Source organism: Salminus brasiliensis, chromosome 17 (genome assembly GCF_030463535.1).
Source record: "Salminus brasiliensis chromosome 17, fSalBra1.hap2, whole genome shotgun sequence".
NCBI lineage: Eukaryota > Metazoa > Chordata > Actinopteri > Characiformes > Bryconidae > Salminus > Salminus brasiliensis.
The window spans coordinates 13,097,037-13,120,978 of NC_132894.1; the positions used below are offsets into that span (position 1 = coordinate 13,097,037).

General features: G+C 37.5%; 1 long non-coding RNA gene across 2 annotated transcripts; it reads left to right on the forward strand.

Moving 5' to 3' along the window:
- Nucleotides 1-3,679: 3,679 nt before the first annotated feature.
- LOC140538597 (uncharacterized) lies at nt 3,680-23,180 on the forward strand. 2 transcript variants are annotated; one of them, XR_011977771.1, is made up of 3 exons: nt 3,680-3,773; nt 9,949-10,196; nt 23,022-23,180. It is a non-coding gene; the product is annotated as an uncharacterized lncRNA (long non-coding RNA). The 2 variants fall into 2 exon arrangements; XR_011977770.1 differs by lacking the exon at nt 23,022-23,180 and adding an exon at nt 20,323-21,421.
- Nucleotides 23,181-23,942: the final 762 nt, after the last annotated feature.

A 23,942-nucleotide genomic window follows, 5' to 3' on the forward strand; every position in this document is an offset into this window, starting at 1 on the left:
ACAAGCACTTTAAATTGCTCATCACAAGTGATTTAACAAGTGCTTTCTTCAAATTCAATTTTAATGATGACTGCAGTCTCTGAATCATTCATCATGAGAAGTGTCTATAGTATTTACTAGTGCAGATCTTTTGCAAACGTGATCCATAGCCAGACACCAGCGTCTGGCAGCATGGACCTTGGCCTCCTTCAATGGCCTCCTTCACTAATATGCTTGGGTTTGCGAGCAAAGGTTTTCAAGTCAGTCGACTGTGATAGCCACCCCAGAATCTTCCAGGACTTCTTCTGAAACCAAGCTTTGGTGCACTTTGCTTGGGTTTATTGTCCTGTTGAAAGGTTCAAGGTTCAAGCTTCAACTTCGTCGCCGAAGGCATGATGTCCTAGGATTTCCTGATACGTCATTAAATCCATCTTGCCCTCAATACATTGCAGCCCTGAGCAACACTGAGCTACCACCATGCTTCACTTTTCTTGTGCTTATGGGTCAGTAGAGGTGTACAGGCATGGAGACCTTCAGCACTTAGGATGCTCCATGAAAGCTCTGCTGCTGCCAACAAATCTTGCTGCAGGTCTTTTGCAGTCATTCAAGGTTTTTTTAACAATCCGCCTCCTCAGGAATCTGGCGGCAGCCGGTGATAGATTCCTCTTTCTGCCACATCCAGGTAGTGTAGCCAGTGTTTCTTTAACTTTCAAACCATGCTTCCAGCCGTATCTTTAGGAACATAAAGTGCCTTTACTCTCTTTTCATATCCTTTTTTCCTCGTTTGTGCAGTGATCTCTTCTCTGAACGTTTTGGACAACACTGTTGTTTTACCCATATTTGTAACATGCAATCAAATGATTTGTATGTGTGCTCCTATGAGGGATTCTATTCAGGGGGTTGAGTAATTCTGAGACTGCAGTAGTCATTTAAAAGTGGCATTTTGTGTTGAATTAAAAAAGAGAAACACTTGTTCTATTAGTTGTGCGGTGCTATTTAAAATGTTTGTGCTAAATGGAAAAAGCAAATGGGACTAGTCAGGTTGGAGTTAGTCATTCATTTGGGAAGTTATGCTCTTCCAGATATTAGATGCTCTTCCAGATATTTCCTTATGATTTAAGTTGCCCTAATGTTGGTCATTGAGCTAAAATCTGTCCTTGGGGGCAGAGAGAGGGCAAAGGGTGTGTTTATTATGTGGCAAATGACAACAAAGGATGCCATTAACTGGTCAAAGAATGTGAAACCATGGCCAGCTAGCATGTCAAAAGGCAAGCCAAAATTGGTTTAGTGCTAATGTCATTTCAAACCAAGAAAGAAGAAAGAACCAAAAGAACCAAGTGTAGTTAATTAGTTTATTTTGACCCCTGGTCAAAGTGTCTGCTATTGTGACTAGCTAAACAGTGATTAAGTGATGAGCTGATTTCCAAAATACATAAAGTTAAAAGTGACAAATGTCTTTACTATTTTATTCAAGCTTACTTTTTATTTCCATGTTTTATAGTTTTATAGGACCTGAAACATAAATTTGGGCACTCTGTCAGTACTTGGGCAGTAACACCCCCTAAAACAGGTATCACAGCTTGTAAATACTTTGTGTAGCCAGGTAAGCTTATTTTAGTCCTTGTTTGAGAGATATCTGCTCATTCGTTCTTGCCAAAGGCTTCTAGTCATGTGAAATTCTGGGTCTGTCTTGAGTGCACTGCTCTTTTGAGATCTATCCCCAGTAAAACAGTGCACCACCACACCAGAGTCTGTTCCTGAATCTTCCTGAAGGTCTCTGCAGTGACCAGGGGTTTTGATTGGCCATTCCAGCAACACTGTGAGCAGTTCTCTGTAAAAGTTTTTATGGTGTTCCAGACCTCAACTTGACCTCCGTCATTCTTGTTAACTGCCAGTTTCAGAGTTCTAGGCAGCTGCTTAGGGGAGCCCATGGATGCTGATTGTTGGAACAAGATTTGATGAGTCAGAAAACCTTGGTAAAAGGTTTGTTAAAACTCAAATCTTTTGGGATATTGCTAATAAGTAAGAAATAATTTTTTCAACTGTATGCCTTTTAAAATAAATTAATCCTCTACTTACTTAGCTATTTACAGAAACAGATATTTTCACTTTGGGTGCCCAAACATTTGCTGGTCTTGTAAAAAATAGAAATTAAATGGCATATTGGGAAGTAAAAAATACAAGCACAAATTATCTAGACCAATAAACGCAATAATCATGCAGTATTGTAAGTAATGGAATGTAGTCATGACCAAAAGAAACACCTGTACAATGGAGGCTTTGCATTTCAATAGAGTTGTAGAGTGTGGTATGAGGGTCAGGGGTCAACATTCCCCGGCAGGCTTCCACAGTTAGCTATAGGAGCCAAAATAGCACACAGCATGTGCTTCAGCCAGCTCTCTTCCTGCATCAGTGCAGCGCTACATTTAGCTGCAGTCCGACTGGCATCTCATCCCCCTCAACTAGGAACATGTCATACAGAACTCCAGTAGCTTTACCAGAGTGTGATAATTACACTTTAAAATGGCATCTCATACAGCATATGCTTCTCTCAGTTGCAAATTAATGACATGCATATTCTTTATTTATTTGCATAAAGGGATTTTTGTGGAGTTCTTTGACAGGCAATGATTGTATTAATCATAAAGGCTTGCGATGTTATTTACAATTTATCAATATTAAGGAAGCATCTCCATGCAGGAACGCTGGTACTTAGTATTCAGAGGGCGCACATGCTCTGATATTAGTTTTGGAGAAAATATTGTGAAGTTACAAATAAATATGCACAGTATGAAGTGCATATGAATTGGCCTACGCTGCATAGGGTGATTTGTATTCAAGAGAGATCATAGAGGCAGGTCCCTATCGGGTGCAAGATTTCAACATATAATAGCAGCATATTTTTAAACATTTAATGTAACAGCTAATGGTCCTTCTCTTTGACAGTGAAGGGCAAAGGAAACAAAATAGCTCGTTTTCTGCCATTATTTAATGCAAAAGACTGAAGTCTAGTATCAGTTAATAGGAGAAGAGGACATATATTTTACAGCATCCATGTTTGAGAATGTTTGGCTTGCATGCAAATAAAGTATCGATTTATCTATTCAAACTTTTTTATAACTATACAGTTTTTTCCCCTGTATATTAATATATGCTTATAAAGGCTAAAGGCTAAACCATTTCTTACAACTCTTGAGTCCATAACAGTTGTAGGCTGAATAGATTATTATCTAAACTTGAAACTCTACAACTATATAATCAATTAAATGCAAAACAGACTACCCCATATATATATATATATATATATATATATATATATATATAAATGGTTCTATTTATGGGCTGTATAGAGTTCAGTTCAAGGTTAGATATTGATCTATTCTGCCTACAACTGCTGTAAGACTCAGGTTGTAAAAATGGTTTAGCCTCTAGCCTGAAAAAAAATACAGGAAAAAAACTGTATAATTGGAATAGATATTGTTTTTGAGTGTTTTTGTATTTTTTGTGCATAAAACCACACAAATTGTTCCTAAAACTGAAATACAATAAACGATCTTTTATGCCAAACTTTATTTGCACGACAGCCACACACTGTCAAACATGGACGCTTGGTTTCACTTGCTCTGTCAGTGAGAGGGCGCCCTCTTGTGGACTACGAGTCCCAGAATCCTGAGCTTCAGCTGTCTGTCTGTGACCCCAGTTCGCTCCAGGCGGTGTGGAAAAAGTTCCCTCAGGCAAAAAAACTCGGACAGAAAGTGGAGCGACGTGGGAAGACAGCGCAAGCCGGTGGTAAAGTAAGCTTCATCTTTTATAAAATCCATCGTTAATCGAATATCAGACTTTTCATTCGTGTGAAACACTGTAAACATTTAGGCGATGTGGTCTACAGCTGCAAGCGGGGCTTGGCAGGGTGGGACGGCGTATTTTGGTCTTTTTCTGGCACTCAACCGAGGACCACCACTTAATGTCAGAATATCACAGCAACAAATGGTTGACATTACTAAAACTTTATCTGGCCAGCAGTGTTAAGGTTAACTAAATGCTTCGAAGCGATTTTTATTTCTCCAGGCTTTTCTTTGTAGTCAGGGCTGCTTTACTTCCTTCCTTCCAAATAAGGTCCAGTTGAGTCATCAGGAGAGTATCTGGGCTCTTTTGGAGAAGAGAGAAAAATAAGTCATCTATGACTGAGAAACTGGGGGTTAAGAACTTTAATTAACCCCCCCCCCAGCATTTCCCTTAGTTATACCTAATGTACAAAATAAATGAATAGCTAAATAAATCAAATAAAATCAAATCAAATCAAAATAAACAAATCAAACCACTTTTACTGCACCTTTTGTAAGCATCTGGGCCCGGACCTCCACTCCACACGGCCCCAATATTTTGATCAGTTGGTCGGTCGTGACCATAAGTTCTCCTCATGCTGGTTAGTCTGGGAGTGGTGCGGTTTTTAATGTTCTGTCCACTTTCATGCATGTTTCATGTTTTGTTGATTATGACCTCAACATATTCTTCAGTCACAGTTTGGTCAGTTTGTCATCCAGCTAGACTCCATCACAAATGTTGGAAAATCTCCTTTAAGCACATAGCGCTGTTAAATCTAAGAGTCATTCAATCAGATCTCAAACATGAGCAATTTCTTTGTTCCAGAGCATTAAAAGAACCAATCTTACTTTTTTCCATGTATTTTTTTATTTATTTATTCTTATTCCTGGAGCTTCACTTAAGGTGCTTTTATGGGTTTTATATTTTAATATTTTAATATTATATTAAAAACTAAAACTGTGTCATCACAAAAACAATTCATTTAAAATCACTTGTTTTTGCAGCTTAGTTTCTACATATCGCTGCTGTCCAATGAAAAACATGTATCTCCATTTGAAGTTTTCTCCATGGCTTGAACCCTATAGCTGCTCTGGATGCTGTGTAAATAATTCAGGATGAATAAAGCAATAGAAATGCTCTAAATGACCTGGAATAAACTCTTCTTTTACATTGACTTCCATTCGAAGCTAAGAGCATTTTTGTCTTCTCCTCTAAACTCATCATTTTGGAGATACGTGGTTTTCACTGGACAGGGCGATACAGACTAAACATTTCTGACTTATCCAGTTTCTCTACAGTGGAGAACTTGACATCAAACCTATGATAAATGTTAAATGGTTTGATAAAGTCCGATAAACAAAGTGTACACTTCATTACAAAGTCAACAGAAAAGCTTCTTAACAGCTAATTTCAGTCTGAAGCAATAAATCACAATATATCATAAAATATATTTCATAATACTTACCAGCAATTCTTATCAGCATATGTGATCAGCATTAGAAATGAGTTATACAGTCATGTGGAAAAGTTAGAACAGCCCATGCAATAAATAAATCTTTATAATATATTTAAACATATGGACACTTTTATTTTAACAATATTAAGAGATTGAGATAATATAACTAAACAAATAAAAACTGAAGAAATGGTTTACTTTTTAAAATAGTAATTAATAGAAATTCAATTTTCTGGTGAGGAACAAGTTAGGACACCCTATGCCGTAATAGCTGGTATTCTCTACTTTGGCTGAAATAATATCAGTTAGACTTTTATTATAACTACACATGTGGACAAAATTGTTGGTACCCCTCGGTTAATGAAAGAAAAACCCACAATGGTCACAGAAATAACTTGAATCTGACAAAAGTAATTATAAATACAAATTCTATGAAAATGAACAAATGAAAATCCGACATTGATTTTGAATCATGCTTCAACAGAATTATATAAAAAAAATAAAAAAAAAACTCATGAAACAGGCCTGGACAGAAATGATGGTACCCCTGAAAATAATGTGACCAAAGGGACATGTTAAAACCAGACATTGCTTTTCATGGTTGAAAAGCAATGTCTGACTTTCATAGTCAGTAGTTAATTTTAGTTAATTTTCATAGCATTTATATTTATTATTACTTTTGTCAGATTCAAGTTATTTCTGTGACCATTGTGGGTTTTTCTTTCATTAACCGAGGGGTACCAACAATTTTGTCCACGTGTGTATCTACCTGTCTCATCAACTGGGGGAAAGATTTTTCCCACTCCTCCATGCAGAATTCTTTCAGCTGTGTGACGTATAAGCTTCACTTTTATACAGATGGTCTCACATTTTCTTCAAGCCCCTTTTGCTAAAATGAATATTTCATTTTGGATTCTGTGTTTGAGAGCTTGCCAAGTCCTGCTGAGGCAAAGTATCCCCAAACCATGTAATTTAACTTTGTATTCCTCTGTCCAGAAGCGCATTGTTCCAGACAGCCATCTGATTTCTAATTGTTCTGAAATCTTTAAATCCATTCCAAGACTCTATATCTGCATCTACATCTGCAAATAAATGCACCTGCAACCTTCTTTCTGAAGGCCTCTGAGGGTTTGAAGAAGACTTGAAGATGGGCTTCTCCAAAATCCTCTCTAACAATGTTCTAATCATCTGCAGCTGATGTGCTGTATCTGTTTCCAATTTTAGGCATTTGAAGTAATAATAAATGTGGGGTGTTTTATCCTTTACCTCAAAAGAAAACTGCATTTCTCATTTTCAAGATTTTACAAGCTAATTTTTTAAAAGAATTACTGCTCTAATAATCCACATGGGTATTGGATCCTTTCCTATTAGAATAAACAAATGGTCATAAAAGTAGCTTCATAAAGGTAAAGGTGCACGTATTTGTCACTGTACAGTGTACAGCGAAATGTGTCCTCCGCATTTAACCCATCACACACTCACACACACACACACACATGTGTTAGGGGCAGTGAGTACACACACACACACCCAAAGCGGTGGGCAGCCAACTCCAGCGCCCGGGGAGCAGAGAGGGTAAGGCCCAACAGTGGCAGGTTGCCGAGCCCGGGAATCGAACCCACAACCCTGTTATCGATAGCCCGGTGCTCTAACCGCTGAGCCACCACTGCCCATACCTGCTATAAAACAGCATATTCAAAAAACCCTTTCCCTCATTTGATTTTTTTTTTTTTTACATTTCTCTGTTAGACCTTCTTTGTGTTGATGAAGATGAAAGTATCTAGAACGCAGTGGAAGTGACCATTAAAGAGGTCATAAAGACTCTCAGGTCTGTGTAAATAAAAAGTGAAAATGTAAATGTACTTGTTGCACTACATCCAGTTAATCAGCACTAATCATGTTCTCTCTCTAATCAAACATACAGTTGGTCAATATTCTAGAAGAAGTGACATTATTCACGATATGCTCAGAAAAGCATGATTATCATAAGAGCATTTATTTGATCGATAACATCTTGCCCACCTCTAAAGTACACATATTTTCAAATGACAGTAGCGCCGTTCCTTTCTTGAGTCTGAATTGCAAGACTCCTTTTTAACCTTAGCTGATGTTCATCGACATAAAACTATACTATGAGAGTACATATCATTAGTTTAATTACATTTAAACTTAGCAAGACAATTTGGCAAACTAAGATTCCCTTTACTCCTGGTCACTTCATGTGTCTTGAATATCAAAATTATATCTAGATTAGGCTGAGCCACATAAAAATGCTGAAGTGTCAACACACCAAAGACGCATTTAAACCACATACAAACCTGATCACTCAAACCACTTTAGAAGGTGGTCTAAGATCTTGAATCTTGAATCTAAGATGCACGTTAGCCACAAGTTAAAGCTGTGTAAATGCGTCTGTTTCTCCAAGACATGTTCAACAACCAGAACCTGTACAACAAAACACCAGTAACAATTGCCTAGCTAAGCTTTACCTGATTGTTCTCTGTCAGTAGCACCTAGTCCTGGAACTAAGTGCACAGCTTTGGAGTGGACTCTCGATTCCCAAATGTCTGTTATATTTTTTGGATTTGACTCTCAATCAACCAAAAATGTAATTACAAGTGAAACCATGAGCTCATACAACCGTGTCTCAGGAGAAACCTTGCCACACTTACTCATAGATGGACCAGATAAGACTGGAGTTTGCAGAGTTGCTTCAGTTTTCATCCATAAAACAGGCCATTTCACCTTTAAAGCCCTTCACACGGGTTTCTTCATTGTTGATACTAAAACATAATTCAGGATTTAGCAGTGTTAAGGACCTTACGTGCTTGCAGGCACCTCTAAAAGCTGTTTTCCTTAGCCTCAGTGCTGTTATTGTGTTTAAAACGAGCTTTTGCAATCAGCGTAGACTAAGCCCAGTACATGTGGAGGCCCTAAATCTTGCTTTTCAGATAAAAGGCTTTTTAATTATCTTGTTTAACCGCGATCACATGGCCACTCCATTCCAGTTCATACACCTACAGTGCTCAGCCCTCTCTGGTCTTTTAAGGTAGTGACCTCTAACGTTATCCTGAATATACCCAGTATATACCTTTAGCAGCAGGTCACACACTCATCATCAGCTTTTCAGAAAGAGCAGATTTGGTACTTGTGTGGGACCACATGCTAGGCTTTACATGATGAGAATGGGATTATGTGCTTTTCAGACCACTCTGCAGCTTTGTTTCTGTTTTGCACAGTGGTTGGTCCTGTGCTTATAAAAGGAGCTTTTGGAGAGAGCTCATACTCCATGATTTGCATCTGTGTCCAATTTGTTTGCAGGGATTTCATTAGGAAGTACAGTAGGTGGACGTGTCACACAATCGTGTCTATAACAGGACAACTGAGAAGTGCATTCAGTGGATATTCTTGTTGCAGCAGTGTGGTAACTCGCAATACACTCTTCAAAGTAAGGATGGAGGGGTTGTTTGGTGGGATGCAACAGAGCAATGGCATCCAGTCTTATTTGTGAAGGCTGGTGAGTTTGCAGGTTTTCATTCCCAACAACCTGGAGTGCTCATGATTCCACTTGTTGAATTGTTTGGTCATATACTGTAGTATTTTTTCCTTGGAACTGTCTTGTGTATTTATTCATGGAATTGTCCTCCATTGTCTCCATAATTTAGTTATTTACAAATTCCCACCCATTTATTGTGACTCCATTCAAATAATGCCACCTGCAACCTCCTTATGATGGGACCAACGCTACTGGAGAGTCTTTATTTTTAAGACTGCACAATATCTACATAAAATATGTCTGATAACGCAGTTGGATTTCTTGAAGGTGATCGGAAAAGAGCTAAATGTGACCTTATTTGGTTTCTTCATCACAGGCCTTAATAATGTATTTATCACTTAAGCTCATATAAATAAGCCATAAGAATATGAACAGCCGTACACACTAAGAAAAGAGGGCTTTACATAGTACTGAAAAAGAGCCATGAGTCATTTAACAAGTGACAATAGTGGAACCTGACTGAACTGCCATTTATTAATTACAGGACGAACTGAGGAAGCACACATTCTTCTAATGGCCTTCTGTCCATTTTTTCAACCCAACATTCATATTTTTTACTTAATTGATCTGTTTGATTTCCAAAATGTGTCCGGCTTGTTTACATGTTTCTTGCAGTTGGAGTCTACTTTGTGCTCAATATAGCGGACAGAAATAGACATATCTGTTTTGATATTAGCTTCTATGGAGCCACACTTGAACACTCTTGAACGCTCACTTATCGAATGATTGAGTATGGAGCCAGTTATAGAAAATGAGAGAGATTTTACAACATTTTTATAACTTTGTTGTAGCTTTTTTACAACATTTTTACAACATTTTTTACTGTCGTTTTTTTTATGTAAACACAACCACGTTATATTATTTAGATCATTGCAAAACACCATTACAACCATCATTTTTTTTATCTCCAAAACAGTAGCATAGAGTTATGGCTGATATTTTTATGGCTGATATCGCAATTAATAAAGTCCTGTATAAGTTATTAAGATGCAGTGAAAAGAGTAGCTGGACTGTAAGGGAAAGGAACTTTAATGGAATTGATTAAGTAGTGAGGAAAACCATGCCAGCGACTGTGTTGATATATGAATGCTGACTCACAGTCTCTCTTTCTCTCTCTCTCTTTCTCTCACAGACACTCCGTCCCTCCCCCCACCTTGTGGCTCCTCCTTCTCCCCCCTTTCTGCTACCTCCCTTTTCCCCTCCTCCCTCCCTTTTCTCTAAACAGTAGGTGCTTTCACTGCATCGGACACTGGAGAGAGAATGTAGCCGGGGAATGTGCAGAGGACAGGACAGAAGCTTATGAACGTGACTTCTAGGCTGTCAGCACTGGAGGAAGAGACTTGCCCTTTAACCCCATACAGGAGTCATTTAGCGACTTCAGTAAGTAACCCACAGAACATTTACACAAGCCATCTACTTTGAGCGTTACAGACATGTAGATATCGCACTGTTGCAGCAGTTTGTTTGGCTAGAGCTCATACCGGTGTTGGCGTCTACTCTGTGATCACAATAGTGTGCAGAAATAGACATGTCAGTTTTGATATCCGCTTGCATAGAGCTGCCCTGCTCTTCAGCATTTGCTCACTTATTGAATGTTTGGTTGAGAATGAGCCCAGTTATGGGAAATTAGAGAGAACGTCTGTCTTTGAGTAATGTTTCACTTTTTTTATGTCACACTAATTTTATTTGTATCATTGCTGTCATAAAACACCATAGTAATAAGTATCTCTAAAATGGTACCTTTTTGTAGGATGACGGCATAATATACTATACGTTTAAATGGTCCTTTTAAAATATTCACACATTAATGAGCAGTAAAACATCTGTGGCTGCATTAGCTATATGCTAAAAGACATCTGCCACTGAGGACAGGTGTTCCATTCACCGGTCACCAAGTTGGTAAAAAAAAAAAAAGAAGCACAAAGCAAACATTAAAAGCTGTCATTTTAGCATTGAAATTGACTGGCTCCCAAACTAATGTCATCATATTTAAAAAAAATAATAAAATAATTAATATTATAATACAACAGAAATATTGAAATGATTTAGGTATACTTATCTATATTATATAAACTTTATTACTAATCAGTTCTGCTGGTTTACTGCTCTGTTGAGTTTATTGCTCTGAGTGTAGCATTTTATACTCAGTACCTTCAATACTTTAATACATTCTGTATTTAAATTAGCTGAAAGGGAGGTTGAATGAAAAAATAATAATGTGTTAATTAAGCTGAAAGATTAAGTCTAGACTAAATGTTTTCAATCTGTGAGTTACCATTAGTACTGCAATTTGATCTAAGACTAGTCCAGAACACCAGCCTTTGCAATTCAGGCCGTAATGTTGTTGAGTACTGTGATACTATACTTGATATAACATTCTGGCATTGTGACAACCCAACAATTGGGGTGTGTGTGTGTGTGTGTGTGTGTGTGTGTGTGTGTGTGTGTGTGTGTGTGTGCCAAGTCAGTAAATGTTCACATATCTTACATGGCAGTCAGGGTTACTAGGTTCCAGGCTCAGTTGGTAAAAGTTAAGGCCATTTTAAACAGTCCCTACACTGTCTGGAAAAAAGGCTGCCCCTGTGGTTAGGGAGACATGGGAGCGTGTGCAAGAATACCTACAAGAACATGTGATCTTTAAATAGCATTGTTCTTAAACTGTCCCCCATTTTAGAACATTTTAGAACACACAAGAACCACACACTGGGTGCTTGTCTGGAATCACCAGTGCAATCTACTGAGATAAACTGGAAACAGTATTTTAACACACAGTCAGTGGGTGACTGAAGTATCAGCTTAATCACATCATCTTGAATTGATTCTATTTCCTATTTAACCCTCAATGGGACAGGAAATAACTCAGTTAGGTTTCAAAGCATTGGTGGAAGAGTGTAGGATTCGAGGGGACTCACTGCTTGAGATATAGAAATGAGAATATAATACAGTATACAATAGACAAATGTTTGGATTATGGACCGAACAGTATATACATATTGTGGCCAGTACTGAGACCAGCTTTAAAGGCAGTAAAGCTTTAAGGTAACATAAAAGTAGGTGATATCATATGATAATTTAAATTTTATTGTTGAACTTCAATAGTTTTGGTTAAACCTTGCCACACTCCTTAAAGTCCTTAAACTCCTTAAAGTTTGTTCAACAGTAAAGACTTAAATGTAAATAATGTATATTAGAGGTAGAAATAAGGTGATGTATAAAATAGCTATCGTGACTTTCATAATTTCATAGGTTCAGTTAAACAGCTAGTCAGAGCTAGTACATTTTATACATTTTGAAGTCAGTTCTGAATAAAAATCATTGTACTAGTTACTAGAGTTTCTGACAGCAGTTTTTAAAACTCTGTTCATTTTGTCCAACAAAATATTGTGATGTCTTTAAGCATCATTGTGTAATAATTTTTTGCCATAATCATCCACCCCTAATATAAATACTGTAGCACCGGGGGTTTAGCTACCTACCTTGTATTTCATTTGAAACTTTCTCTTCGTAAATAGTACGTCTTATTCCCCTACTAAAAGAAATGTAACATGTTTCCTGTGATATTGATCATGATGGTGTTTTGCCTTCAGTTTCACAAGTTCAGCAGTCCGACGTTTACCTTAAGGTAACTAAATCAAGACTGAATGTTGCTACAAACATCTAGCGTCCACAGCAGAACACTTCACCCTGACCACTGTGCTATCAATTACATGCAGCTTTTATTGAGATTTCTTTGAGCCTTTCTTCTTTCTGCATAAACACTACCCAGTAGCTATCCAGTACTGGGTACCCAGCACAGTGATCCAACAGGCTCAACCCAGCATTTTAGTAGAAACAGGCCAGCAGTTTTTTTAAGAGTGTGAAATGATACTTATGTACATGATTTCAATGGTGATTAACTGAGCATAAATATCTGCATTGACTAAAAACTCAGGGCTTCAATATCAGTATCTAAAAAAACAAGTCACAAAGTGGCTTCTCTGCTTTTAAGGTAACATGAGTTTTTCCTTGTTTAAACAAGGAAAGGAAGGTGGATCCCATACTTTCGTCTTTCCCCACTACCTGAGAACATATGCTGTATACCTGTATTGGTGGATGGAATGGAAACGTGCTTATGGGAGAGGCAGCAGTTTAAGTTTAATGTTTAACTACCCACTCTGAGTCTGTCCTGTTTGGCATGTGTTTAATCTGGTGTGCTGATTCAGGCTGAAGCTCAAATGGCTCCATACTCACTATATAGTGCGCTAATTTAAGTCATGACACAATATCCTTTGTACCCTACTAGCTTACTACATGTCTAATAGGGAGCTGTGCAGCCTACTGCTGAAACTCTGATTGCTTTCTGTGGGACATGCAAGGCACAGTTTGAGTGTGGAATCCATCAGTTCTTGACTTAATCAGCACACTACATAGGGAGTAGGGAGCCGTATGAAATTGAGTCTTGGAAATCCTGAGGCAATCAGTGAAAGCTGAGGGGAGGAGACCGCTTGATGTAATGTAGTGTCCACAGTTCTTGTCAGTTACCTCTTGTTTGTCTACATGGCAACGTTTGCCATTTGGACGTGCTGTATTATACGGCAGTGCTATGGGGAAATAAAATGAATTGCTTTACCGGAGTCTCTTTGTGACCTTGGCTTGGCTATATGCTGCAACTTTTTACTGATTGTAATCTTTTAATCCAGTGTTAGTGCAAATATAGAGGTAGGATTAATAGAGAAGGTTTTAGCATTAAAATGTAAATAGGTCAAGAGTGCAATGGGGTTGCAATAATACTTATATTAGTTTTTATTATTTATTTATTTATTTATTTATTTATTTATTATTTTGTAACACTTTAAAGTTCCCAACTGGGTAAGCACACCATGCTACATCAATAAGAGTCTTTAGGTACGTTCGCCTACCTGTGTAACATGATTCTGTTGTAAGTCCCAAGTGTAAAGGTATATGAAATCTAAAACTGCTACTGGAAAGCAGAGAGCAATATGATAATAATTATTGTTATTGGGATATGCTTTTCTGAGCTTGTCAGAGGTATCGTCATTAGCTAAAGCACATTGACCAAGCGCATGTTTAATTACAAATGGAGCACAGTTAGTCCTGTTTCTATTGGATTTAATACACAATGTGAGTGAGTTGGTCGGTCGGTGGTTGGGCTGGGGTAACTTGTGGATGCAATTGATGTCATTGATTCTGTAAATGCGTCAATTTGTATAACATGCATCAGCGTGTTGCAAAAATGGCCGCGTCCACTGAAAACAGGTGCTGTGTCCCAAAGCGATTCTAAGGGCCTGTGACTGACGGGGGCCCTAAAAAAAAACAAAAAACAAAAACATGTTGGTCATGCTGCCTGCCATCAGCAGCCGGAGCCCAAGAGAGCACAATTGGCCTTGCTCTCTTCTGGTGGTTAGATGTCTCTCTCTCTCTCTCTCTCTCTCTCTCTCTCTCTCTCTCTCCACATCACTTCTGTCAGATGCTGGCCACCCAGCGATTTTCTCGGAGTGCATTGGTTGCTTGGTGGTGTTGCATCTGCGGCAGTTCAAAAAGAGGCAGTGGCTGGTTGTGCATGTGTTGAAGGAGGCATGTGTCAGTCCTCGCCCTGCCAGTGTTGGAAACATTAAATGTGAATAGGGTTGTGTGTTGGGTAATTAGCTATCTAAAATTGGGAAAATAAAAATGGGACTCCTGATTTGTCAAATATAAAATCCAAATTGAATTTGAGTACTAAAGTATGAAAACTTTATATGATAAAAAAAAACCTTATTGGTACTGTTGAAAACCATCACTTCAAAACAGCAGAACTGATTCTGTAGCGTTTTAGCTTTATCATGCTAAATTGTTATTATAAGTAAATTGTGAAGTATAACTTGGCAAGAATGAATTAATGCTAATAGCTTGAGTAAAGTGCACACACCAATTTCACTTCACTGCCTCAAAACGTCACGTGAACTGTGTGTGTAAATCCCCTAACAGTGCAAAGGGAAAGACATACCAACTTCTGCTTTGGTTACAGAGGACCTGAAGCGTGTGTCCAAATCACTTTATTTCCCTTATCACTTTATGACTGTCTTTCAGTCTGACAGTTCTGACATTAAGCTTTTCTCTACATGTGTGTTGGTTGAATCATTGCTTGTTCAGAGGTTGTGGTCATTTGTCTTTTTGGGAAGGAGGAACTATTTTCAAACAAGGTCGCAAGGTTCTTCTTCCAGACATTATTGGAATGGATTCTTAGAAGCCTTTAATGAGATCTCACCAGAATCTCTTTCTTTAGACTCATAAAAAAGATCATAATTTCTATTATCTGCCCTAGTTTGAAGGTATACACCCCATTCAACCAAACTAGGATATGGTGTCTATGACACTTTGTGTTTGGGCTTTTTGTGCAACTATTTGTCCTTGAACACCTTTGGCAGTCTTGGCTTTATACTGCTAGGGAGAGCGTGCAGAATAGCATGTAGGCAATGGGAACTGTTTGTTAGACAACACCATTGAGATAGTGGACTGATAGGTGGAGGCTTATCTCTGGAACTGTGCAACAGGACCTAAAGCCATCCTTCAGTTTCTGCTCTAACCAAACAGATTTCAAATAAACAGATACAAGACCGCTAGCTCTTATAATATTCAAAATTGTATCTATGGAAAAATATGTTTTGAAAATTAGGCATAATAACAATTACAATGTATAAAAGAAGAAGCCAAAAAATTGAAAAATAAAATAAAAAAAATACAAAAGTTTTGTTCTTGCATTAAACTGAAGGGGAAGGCTAAGATGTCTATTGCATCGTTGAACAAATGACAAAACCAATTAACTGCCTGCTAGGTGTGTCCGTGTACGCATATTAAAATGAATGTGTTTTTGAATATGAGGTGGCAGTATTGCAAACACCAAGAACTGAATACAGCGAGACTTTGTACTATAAAAATACGTAAAGTATTTTCTGATGTTGCAACTATAAAAACTTGTACTATAAAAATACTGTTGCTGTTTTTTTTTTGAGAGAAAAACAGTGGCACTGGGCAATATGACCCATGATCTTTTAGCATTATTGTGATAAATGTTAAAATGTTAGAAATTGCACAATTAATCCTGTCCATTAGGAAATAGTGCAGCTAATTTTGACTAAAAGTCATTGTGCAAAAAAACGACAGCAATTTTTAAAATCGGGGCACTCAAGAACATTTTGTCTATTTGTTCAAATGTTGTGATACATATTGTATATTGTAAATACACAATATATGAGTATATATATTTGCCATATCACGCACCCATAGTTGTGTTACTTTTTTTAATTGAGTAATTTACTCATCATCACAGTTTCTGGTTCAGTTTTCTGGTTATGTCAATTATTATTTACTTATTGTTAATTACTTAAATAAAAAAGAAACCCAAATATAATTGAAACAAAATGGATGGGCTAGTTACTAAATTGACTAATTTGAGTAATTGCCCTGCCTGCAGACATACATTTTTCACCAGTTTTTACCATTCTAATAAAGTGCAAAGACTGAACATGACTTTTGTTGGATAATTGATGCTCTCATCAGCTTTGGCAATTGTCTTTTTGCTTCTGTATTACTGAAAACGTACTGTATGTATTCATATTTTATCATGTATGTTTGATTGTTACACTCCCATTATTCAATACTACATTTGTTTAGATTGCTGCCTTAAACAAAACTACTGTTTGAATTTGGTGACATGGCCAGGTTGTAGAAGATAGAAAGGCCTGTTTACTGCTCCTCCGTATCTACATCTCACCACACCTTTAACTCTATTGTACAAAACATTAATGACTTACAGGCATCAGGAAAAGCTTCTGGGAAAAGGAAATTCCTAGCCGGAAGCTTCATATTGTCTTACCTCATATCGCCTCTTGCTTTTTCATAAGCTGTTATTTGCTTCACGGGTGGGAGTGAAGCACAGAGGCGTATGGCTGCTTGTTTCTCATGTTGGAGCTTGCCTGCAATACTGTATTTCTTTTCATGTGGAAGTTAAGCGCTTAAAACAGCAAAGTTCTTTATATTGCTAATCAGTAGACAAGCGCAAGGTCAGATTCACCCATGATGAAAGCAATCTGTGGTTCTGGGACAAAAGCCGTGGAGAGATGGAGACAGTGTGCCAGTTGTGGAGAGGTGAGCACAGCTTTTTTTGTAAGTCCTGATATTAATACTGTCATGATTACTCAATTAAACTGGATTAACTGAATTGGGAAAAAAAACATTGACTTATTTAAATTTTCCTTTATACTCCTATAAGAATAAAGGGACCAAAGTACAGATGGAGCGATACCACTTTGTCTTGAGTATCAGTTGATGCAATACCAACATTAGCTATTCTTAATTGAAGCTACTCGAAGCTAATTAAGTTTTTATTATCTGAAAAACTTTTTTCTGACATTGTGTCATGCCTGTTCTAGCTTTTGCCATGCCGGTCATAGTTTCCTGTCATGCCTGTTTTTGTTTTGCCTGACCATGTGCAAGTACGTCTGCTTCTGCCTACCAGCCAAGCCAACCCTGACATGTTGCACTTTAGAACCTTGAAGAACCTAGAAGGGTGTGCCATTTTTACATGCATTATATACCAAAAACATTAAAATTGTAACTACAATAGGACACTACACTGTACAGCTACACATTTGTGCAATCATCCAAATGGAGGAGAATGTCATCTCAGTGATTTTGAACATGGCGTGATTGTTGGTGCCGGATGCGCTGATTGGAGTATTTTTATAACTGCTGGGATTTATTATCTTATTATCCTGGGATTTTTAGCACAACAGGCTCTAGTGTTTACTTAGGAAAAAGACACCCGGTGAGTGTTTTTATGGAGAATGTCCAGACTGGATGGAGTGGACAGAAAGCTACAGTAACTCAGAAAAACACTCCGTACAATTGTAGTGAACAGAAAATCATCTCCGAATGCTCAAACAAGGCGTCCTGGCATCTCTCAGCCAAGGACAGAAAGCTGAGGCTGCAGTGGGCACAGACTCAACATATTTGGACAGCTGAAGACTGAAGTAACATAGCCTGATCTGATGATTTTTATATTCTGCTGAGGCACACAGATGGTAAGATCAGAATTAGGCATCAACAGCTGACATCCATGGAGCCAACCTCTCTTGCCCCAACAGTCCGGGCTGGTGGGGGTGGTGCAATGGCTTAAATGCCACAGCCTATTATTAAAGTATTATTGCTGACCTTGTATGTCTGTTCATGAGCACAAATAATTTACACATCTTCTAATAGTTATTTCCAGCATGATAATGCATCATGCTACATCCTTTTTAGCTGGTTTCATGAACACGACCATGAGTTGAGTGGTCTTCCCAGTTACCAGATCTAAATACCTGAGTACACCTTTGGGATGTGGTAGAACATCTGAGAAATCGGCAGGAATTGCGTGACTCTGTCATGTCAGCGCGGCTCAGAACCTCAAAGAAATCATTCCAACATCTTGTGAAAGCTATGTCATGAAGAATTGAGGCTGTTTTAAGAGCAAAGAGAGGCCCTATCCAGTATTAGTATAGTTAGTCATAAAGTTCTCAGTGAGTGTGTATATACATATATATACACAGTGCTCAAAGGTCTTAGGACACTCTCTCTGAGTGCACTGTCTTGTTTATTCATTACTCCGCATGCTAAAGTTGTCATTTATGCATTTGTATCCATTAGAAAAGCTTTAACAACCAGCAGTAATGACTAGGTTTACTAACTGAAACTCAAGTTTGTTCCAGTAATTCATTGCAAGCATAAGTAAGTTATGGAAGTGAAAGTACTCACAGAGACACACACATTAGTGTCTCTTTCTGTTTTGTGGGTTGCCATTTAGTATTTTGTTCAGTTTACACAACTGAGACTTAGCCAGGCTTGTTGAATTTACTTTGATAGCCTAAACAGTGCATGGGAGCCTCTGAACTCTGCTTGACTCTTTCGTATGGGTTAGTAAGTTTTTCACACTGCATTTTGTCACTAGACAGTGTTTTTTGACTGATTAATTGAACTCAATATTGAAGTCTATTAAAGCAGTATCTTTAAGAATGTGAATGGATTTGGAGTCACGTGTGTTGAATTGTGCCTTTCCAGACATCTGAGTTTGAGCGTTCCAACACTTACTTACTTTTTTACATTTTGTAAGTTTGGATGGAGGGTTATAAATGGTATTTGTGTATTTTTGAGCATTGTAACAGTTCACAGTTTGTATTTGGGCTTTTGTAAAAACTACTCTATTAATTGTCAATACAATATATATATAGCAGTTTGCTCATTTACAAATGAATTCAGTAGTGCCAACTCTGCTGTTATTAAAAGTACACTGTAATTGAGTACATGTATTTAGACCTTTAATAGTTCCTGTTGTCTGTGTAAATAGTTCTTCCTTTAACAGCAGTCTCTCTGAATCAACCTCTGTGAACAACATGGCCTTGTAAGATCTGTAGGATTATGATGAGTAAGAGTAATTGTGTTGGAATTTGGAAGAATGGAACTGCAAGGAAAGCTACCCCTAAACCTGACCCTTGTCCAGTACAGAACTTTGTAACTTTTCATGAATGCTCTCTGTCTTTGTTGTTGTTGTTGTTGTTGTTGTTGTTGTTGAGTTTAACTTCAAACGCGAATCTAATTTAAGTTGGTTGTCACATACATAGTTACACACGGCAGTAAAATGCTTAGGCGACTCTCTGGTCTGGATTAAAAAGGATAAAAATTACATTAGTTAAATAGAAAAATAAAAATATAGATAGAAATATAAGAACATAAAAATGCATATATAGAGAAAAGAGATTAAACATATGTAAACATAAGAGATAGAGATAGATCTGTAGAATTATGATGAGCAAAATGGATAGTTTTGGAATTTGGAGAACTGGGTTCCAAGAACAGCAATGACCCCTTAACCTGACCTTTGCCCTACACTAAATTTTCATGAAAAGTTTAGTGAAAGTTTTCATTAAAGTTGTCTTGTTTTTTAAAAATACATTTTTAACTATAATTCCCATTAATCCCATCAAATTAAATTATTGGTAAAATAAAGAGTGACATATGGTACAATAAAAAAATATAAATAAACGAGATAAAAATATGTAAACACCAGAGGTGGATATCTAAAGTGACTTTTAATTGTGTAAAGTGAATTGTGGTGAACCTCAGTTTGAATGGTGGTTTTCAGGTGTTCATACTTGGTCCGATTAGCGTGTGGGTTTGTGCTCTTGAAGCCCCACTGACTGACGCGCCATGTGACCAAGCCTGGTCATAGTCCTCTGGTCTCCTAGGAAACTGTTCAGGGCGCCTACCTCTTCTAGCCAATCACAGACAAGATGTTCGCTGAGCATTCAGCTTGCCCCTCCCCCTAGCGCTCGCTTTTTAATTCAAGTGTGTTGTTCAGTATGGTTTTGACAGGCAGAAAAAGGGGGTTTATCTGAAGTACTTCCCTTCATCATGTTTCCTTTTGTCCTTTCTGTCTGTCTGTCTGTCTCTCGCCCTCTCTCTCCCCCCACTGCCCCCACTCCCTCTTCAGCTCAGCCTCTCTAGCCTGTGTGACATTACACACGTACACACCCTACTTGCTACAGCGCGGCTGGCACACAGCACGGCTGAGTGGGTGCAGACTGGCCTTGAGATATCCTACACTTCAACTTTGTTCTTCATGTGACGCTCGAAGAGTGGCCAGAAATAACGCCTTTTAATTGCTTTTAACCAACTGTCCTTAAATATTTTGGGAAGCTTCTAGCCAGGCTGGCTTTGATGACTTGTCATGGATTTACTGTATTGTTTCCTAAAGGAAACCTTTGACAAGTTTTCTCACTTTCTCTTTTATTATTTATATTATTTTATCACATATATTTGGAGTGCAAAAATGTAGGTTCCATAGTTGAATTTAATGTATTTTTGATTTTCTAAATGAAAATACATGCAGGGTCTCTATAGGAAAAACACATCTTCACATTTTAATGCACAATAACTGACTTGATTTGCTTAATGTAGCACTTTTTGGGGGAAAGAAACATGATTGTATACATACATGTATTAATAACTATATCATGTTTTATGCCATAATATGTTTTCTTTTTCAGTATATTAATCTCTGTATTTTGACATTTTTAATATTTATTTTAAAATATTAATTCTATTAGTTAGTTTGATTTCTACTGAGGATTGAATAACTTACTTCACATTAGTTAGATAATCATACAGTACATATCATTTTAACAGAGGTGTCCAAACTTGGAATATGGCTAAACAGACATCACATACATACTTTATGTTCCATCACATATAATAATAATCATGTATATATTAATAATTTGTTGTTGTTGTTTTTTTACAATTTATACAAATAAAAAAACAGAACCGGTTTCTAGACACTTGGGCCTACAGTGAATTTTGGCATCATTGCGGTCATATGCTTCATTGATTGTGTTTTTATTAGTTTTTAAAGCAATAAATGGCATCTTTATGCATTTGTGTGTCCGGTTAAGGTCATCAAATGCTTAGATTTGTTTGGCACCTTCTGTTCACTGTAGTCTTTTCCAGTTAATAAACCTCTGTGTTTTTAATACCTTCTCTACATTTCATCACATAGAATCAGTTGTGTCTCGTGTTTGTTTTAATAGCACAGTCAAATTCCTGAACTTTTCAGTAATTAATGAATGACCCCTTTCATGGTCTTCCCATAAATGTTGTTAATATACACATATCAGCAATCATATTGTTTGATACACAGGTACACAATACAATATGCACTGTGAAATGAATAGTTTGATTTTATGCTGTAAAGAAAAAATCCCCACTTAACCTTCTGCTCAGAGTCCACAACCTCATATGAGGACGTTTTCCCTGTTTCGTATTTATTACTGTATCAACTTGTACAAATACGAAGATTGATTTTGCTGCTCTCTAGTGGAATCAGTAGCACACACATCTCAGCCCATCTTAGTGCCCATCTCTTTTTAATCTTTTAAGATAAGCACGAGAAGAAACAGCACTGCACAAAATATTTTTTTGGTTTAAATTAATTAATTCATTTACAGTGATCAAATAACTTTTGTAATTTGATCGGATTCCCTAATAAGGTGCTTTTAACAGACATTGATTAGCCAATGTGGTATTAAGCAGTACTCATACAGGGACAGTGCAATAATATTATTGTAACGTTTACTTATAGTTTATTATAATGATAATTTAATTAAAAATTTTAAGTTAAGAACAGGACTAGATACATCATTCCTTGGACTTGTGCTGCATCTAGTTGGGAACATTTCACTGGTAGAGAAAATAATTGTAATTAGCTGAAGATGTAAAAAAATGATGGTTTCTGAAGCAAGGTAGTGACCTTAAACGCACCTTAAAATGCCCAATGGACTGTCCTTATCCTAAACATCGTCAAAACAATAAGTGGATAGACCTGGATAGAAGAGCAGTGCATGCAAGATGAGCCAAGACCCTTAAAGAACTGCAAGCCTTTTGAAAGGACAAATGGGAGAAAATTCCTCAAAGAAGACCTGAAAGACTCTTCTGCTACAGAAACTGTTAACTAGCTATAATACTGTAAGTCACAAACCTGCATTATTTAACAAGCCATGTTGATTTGATATGCGATATAAAGGCATTATTATTCATGCACATATCATTCATGTGGAGCTGAATGTAGCCCTGCCAAGGCCCATCCTTGCAGTGGCTAAGAGAGGGCCTATCCCCTTACAGATCAATAGCACAGTGCAAGCTGGCCTGCTTTCCAGGGAAAGTGATATGGGGTCATACAAAAGAGCCACTGTTGTTTTCCTGTGTGTTGATTTTCCCCGGTGCTGTAAAAGCAAGATTCGAGAGACCCTTCTTTGGTAAACAGTCATTCCTTTTGCAGGCTCTTGATGTGCATTTGTACATTATTACAATACATTATTAATTCTGTGTTTTAGGACTTAACACTACATGCCAGTGGTGATACTATCTGCCAGTAGTAGCAGAATATCTTTGACATTGTAACGTTCTCATATTTAATGTAATGATATATGTTTCAGGTAATGTATATTTATCACACAAATTGTAAAAATCTACTAATGTTTTCAAATGGTGTGAAAAGTATAATAGACTGTTACTACTATTAGTACTTACTACTATTAATGTTAGGATGTACTATTATCATTGAAAGTATTATTAGTAGCAGTAACATATTTAAACTGACTTTATGAATCTCTTTGTATCTCTTCTCTCTTTTAGAAAGTGATGAAAAGGTGCACTCTGCCTCTGTTCTTCCCTTGATGACTCTGATCCTCTAGAGGGCAGCATAGCCACCCTGCTGTTGGCTTTCAGCACATAGATCCTTGAACTTTACTGGCTTCAGCGGTCTGCACCTGTTACCCCTCTCCCCTGCCCCTGTTCCCTCTTCTCCAGACTGCCCCATACAGGGCCTCCTGGAGCCCCGGGCATCCTTCAGCCTCTGCGGGGAGCAGGAGGAGGGATGTGGCTCCCTCTCCCAGCACCACTGCCTCGCGCCCGGAAACCTGAGGCATGGCCCTGTCCTGGATAAATCACACCAGGATGTGTCTACTCTCACAGGTAAAATAATTCTGCAGTTATTGATGGAGGTTGTATTGGTCACTTTCCCATTATCCTTTCTTGGATATGGATTAAGCCTAGGGCTGTATTGTTTGGTCAGTTGTTGGGTAATTTACCTTTAAAAAGCCTTTTTGTCTGTAAACAAACTCGTTGAAATAAGTTATTCGATGTGAATCGATTTGAAATAAATTCAATAATCAAACAATACATTATTATTTGATTATACAACAATGTACTGGCTCAATACAGGGGAACCAGGATTCACAATGTCTACAACACCAAACTAGCCATTTTATTTGATATCCGAAATAACCTATGAGCCTTTATGGTCCGTCCTGTTTTTATATATATATATATATATAATGTTGATATGGTAATATAATGTATAAATAATGCATGTTATATTGTTTTGAAAAAATACTTTTTGAGACAAAATCATCTTTAATCTTCTTTAACTGTTGTTAAACAATGTCATAGGCACTAACTTTCTGTAATGTAGCTTTTAGAGGTTAATTCATTTGGTTCTCATTTGGTTCATATCACAACCACAAATCTGACTCTAAAACATCAAACCACTGTTTG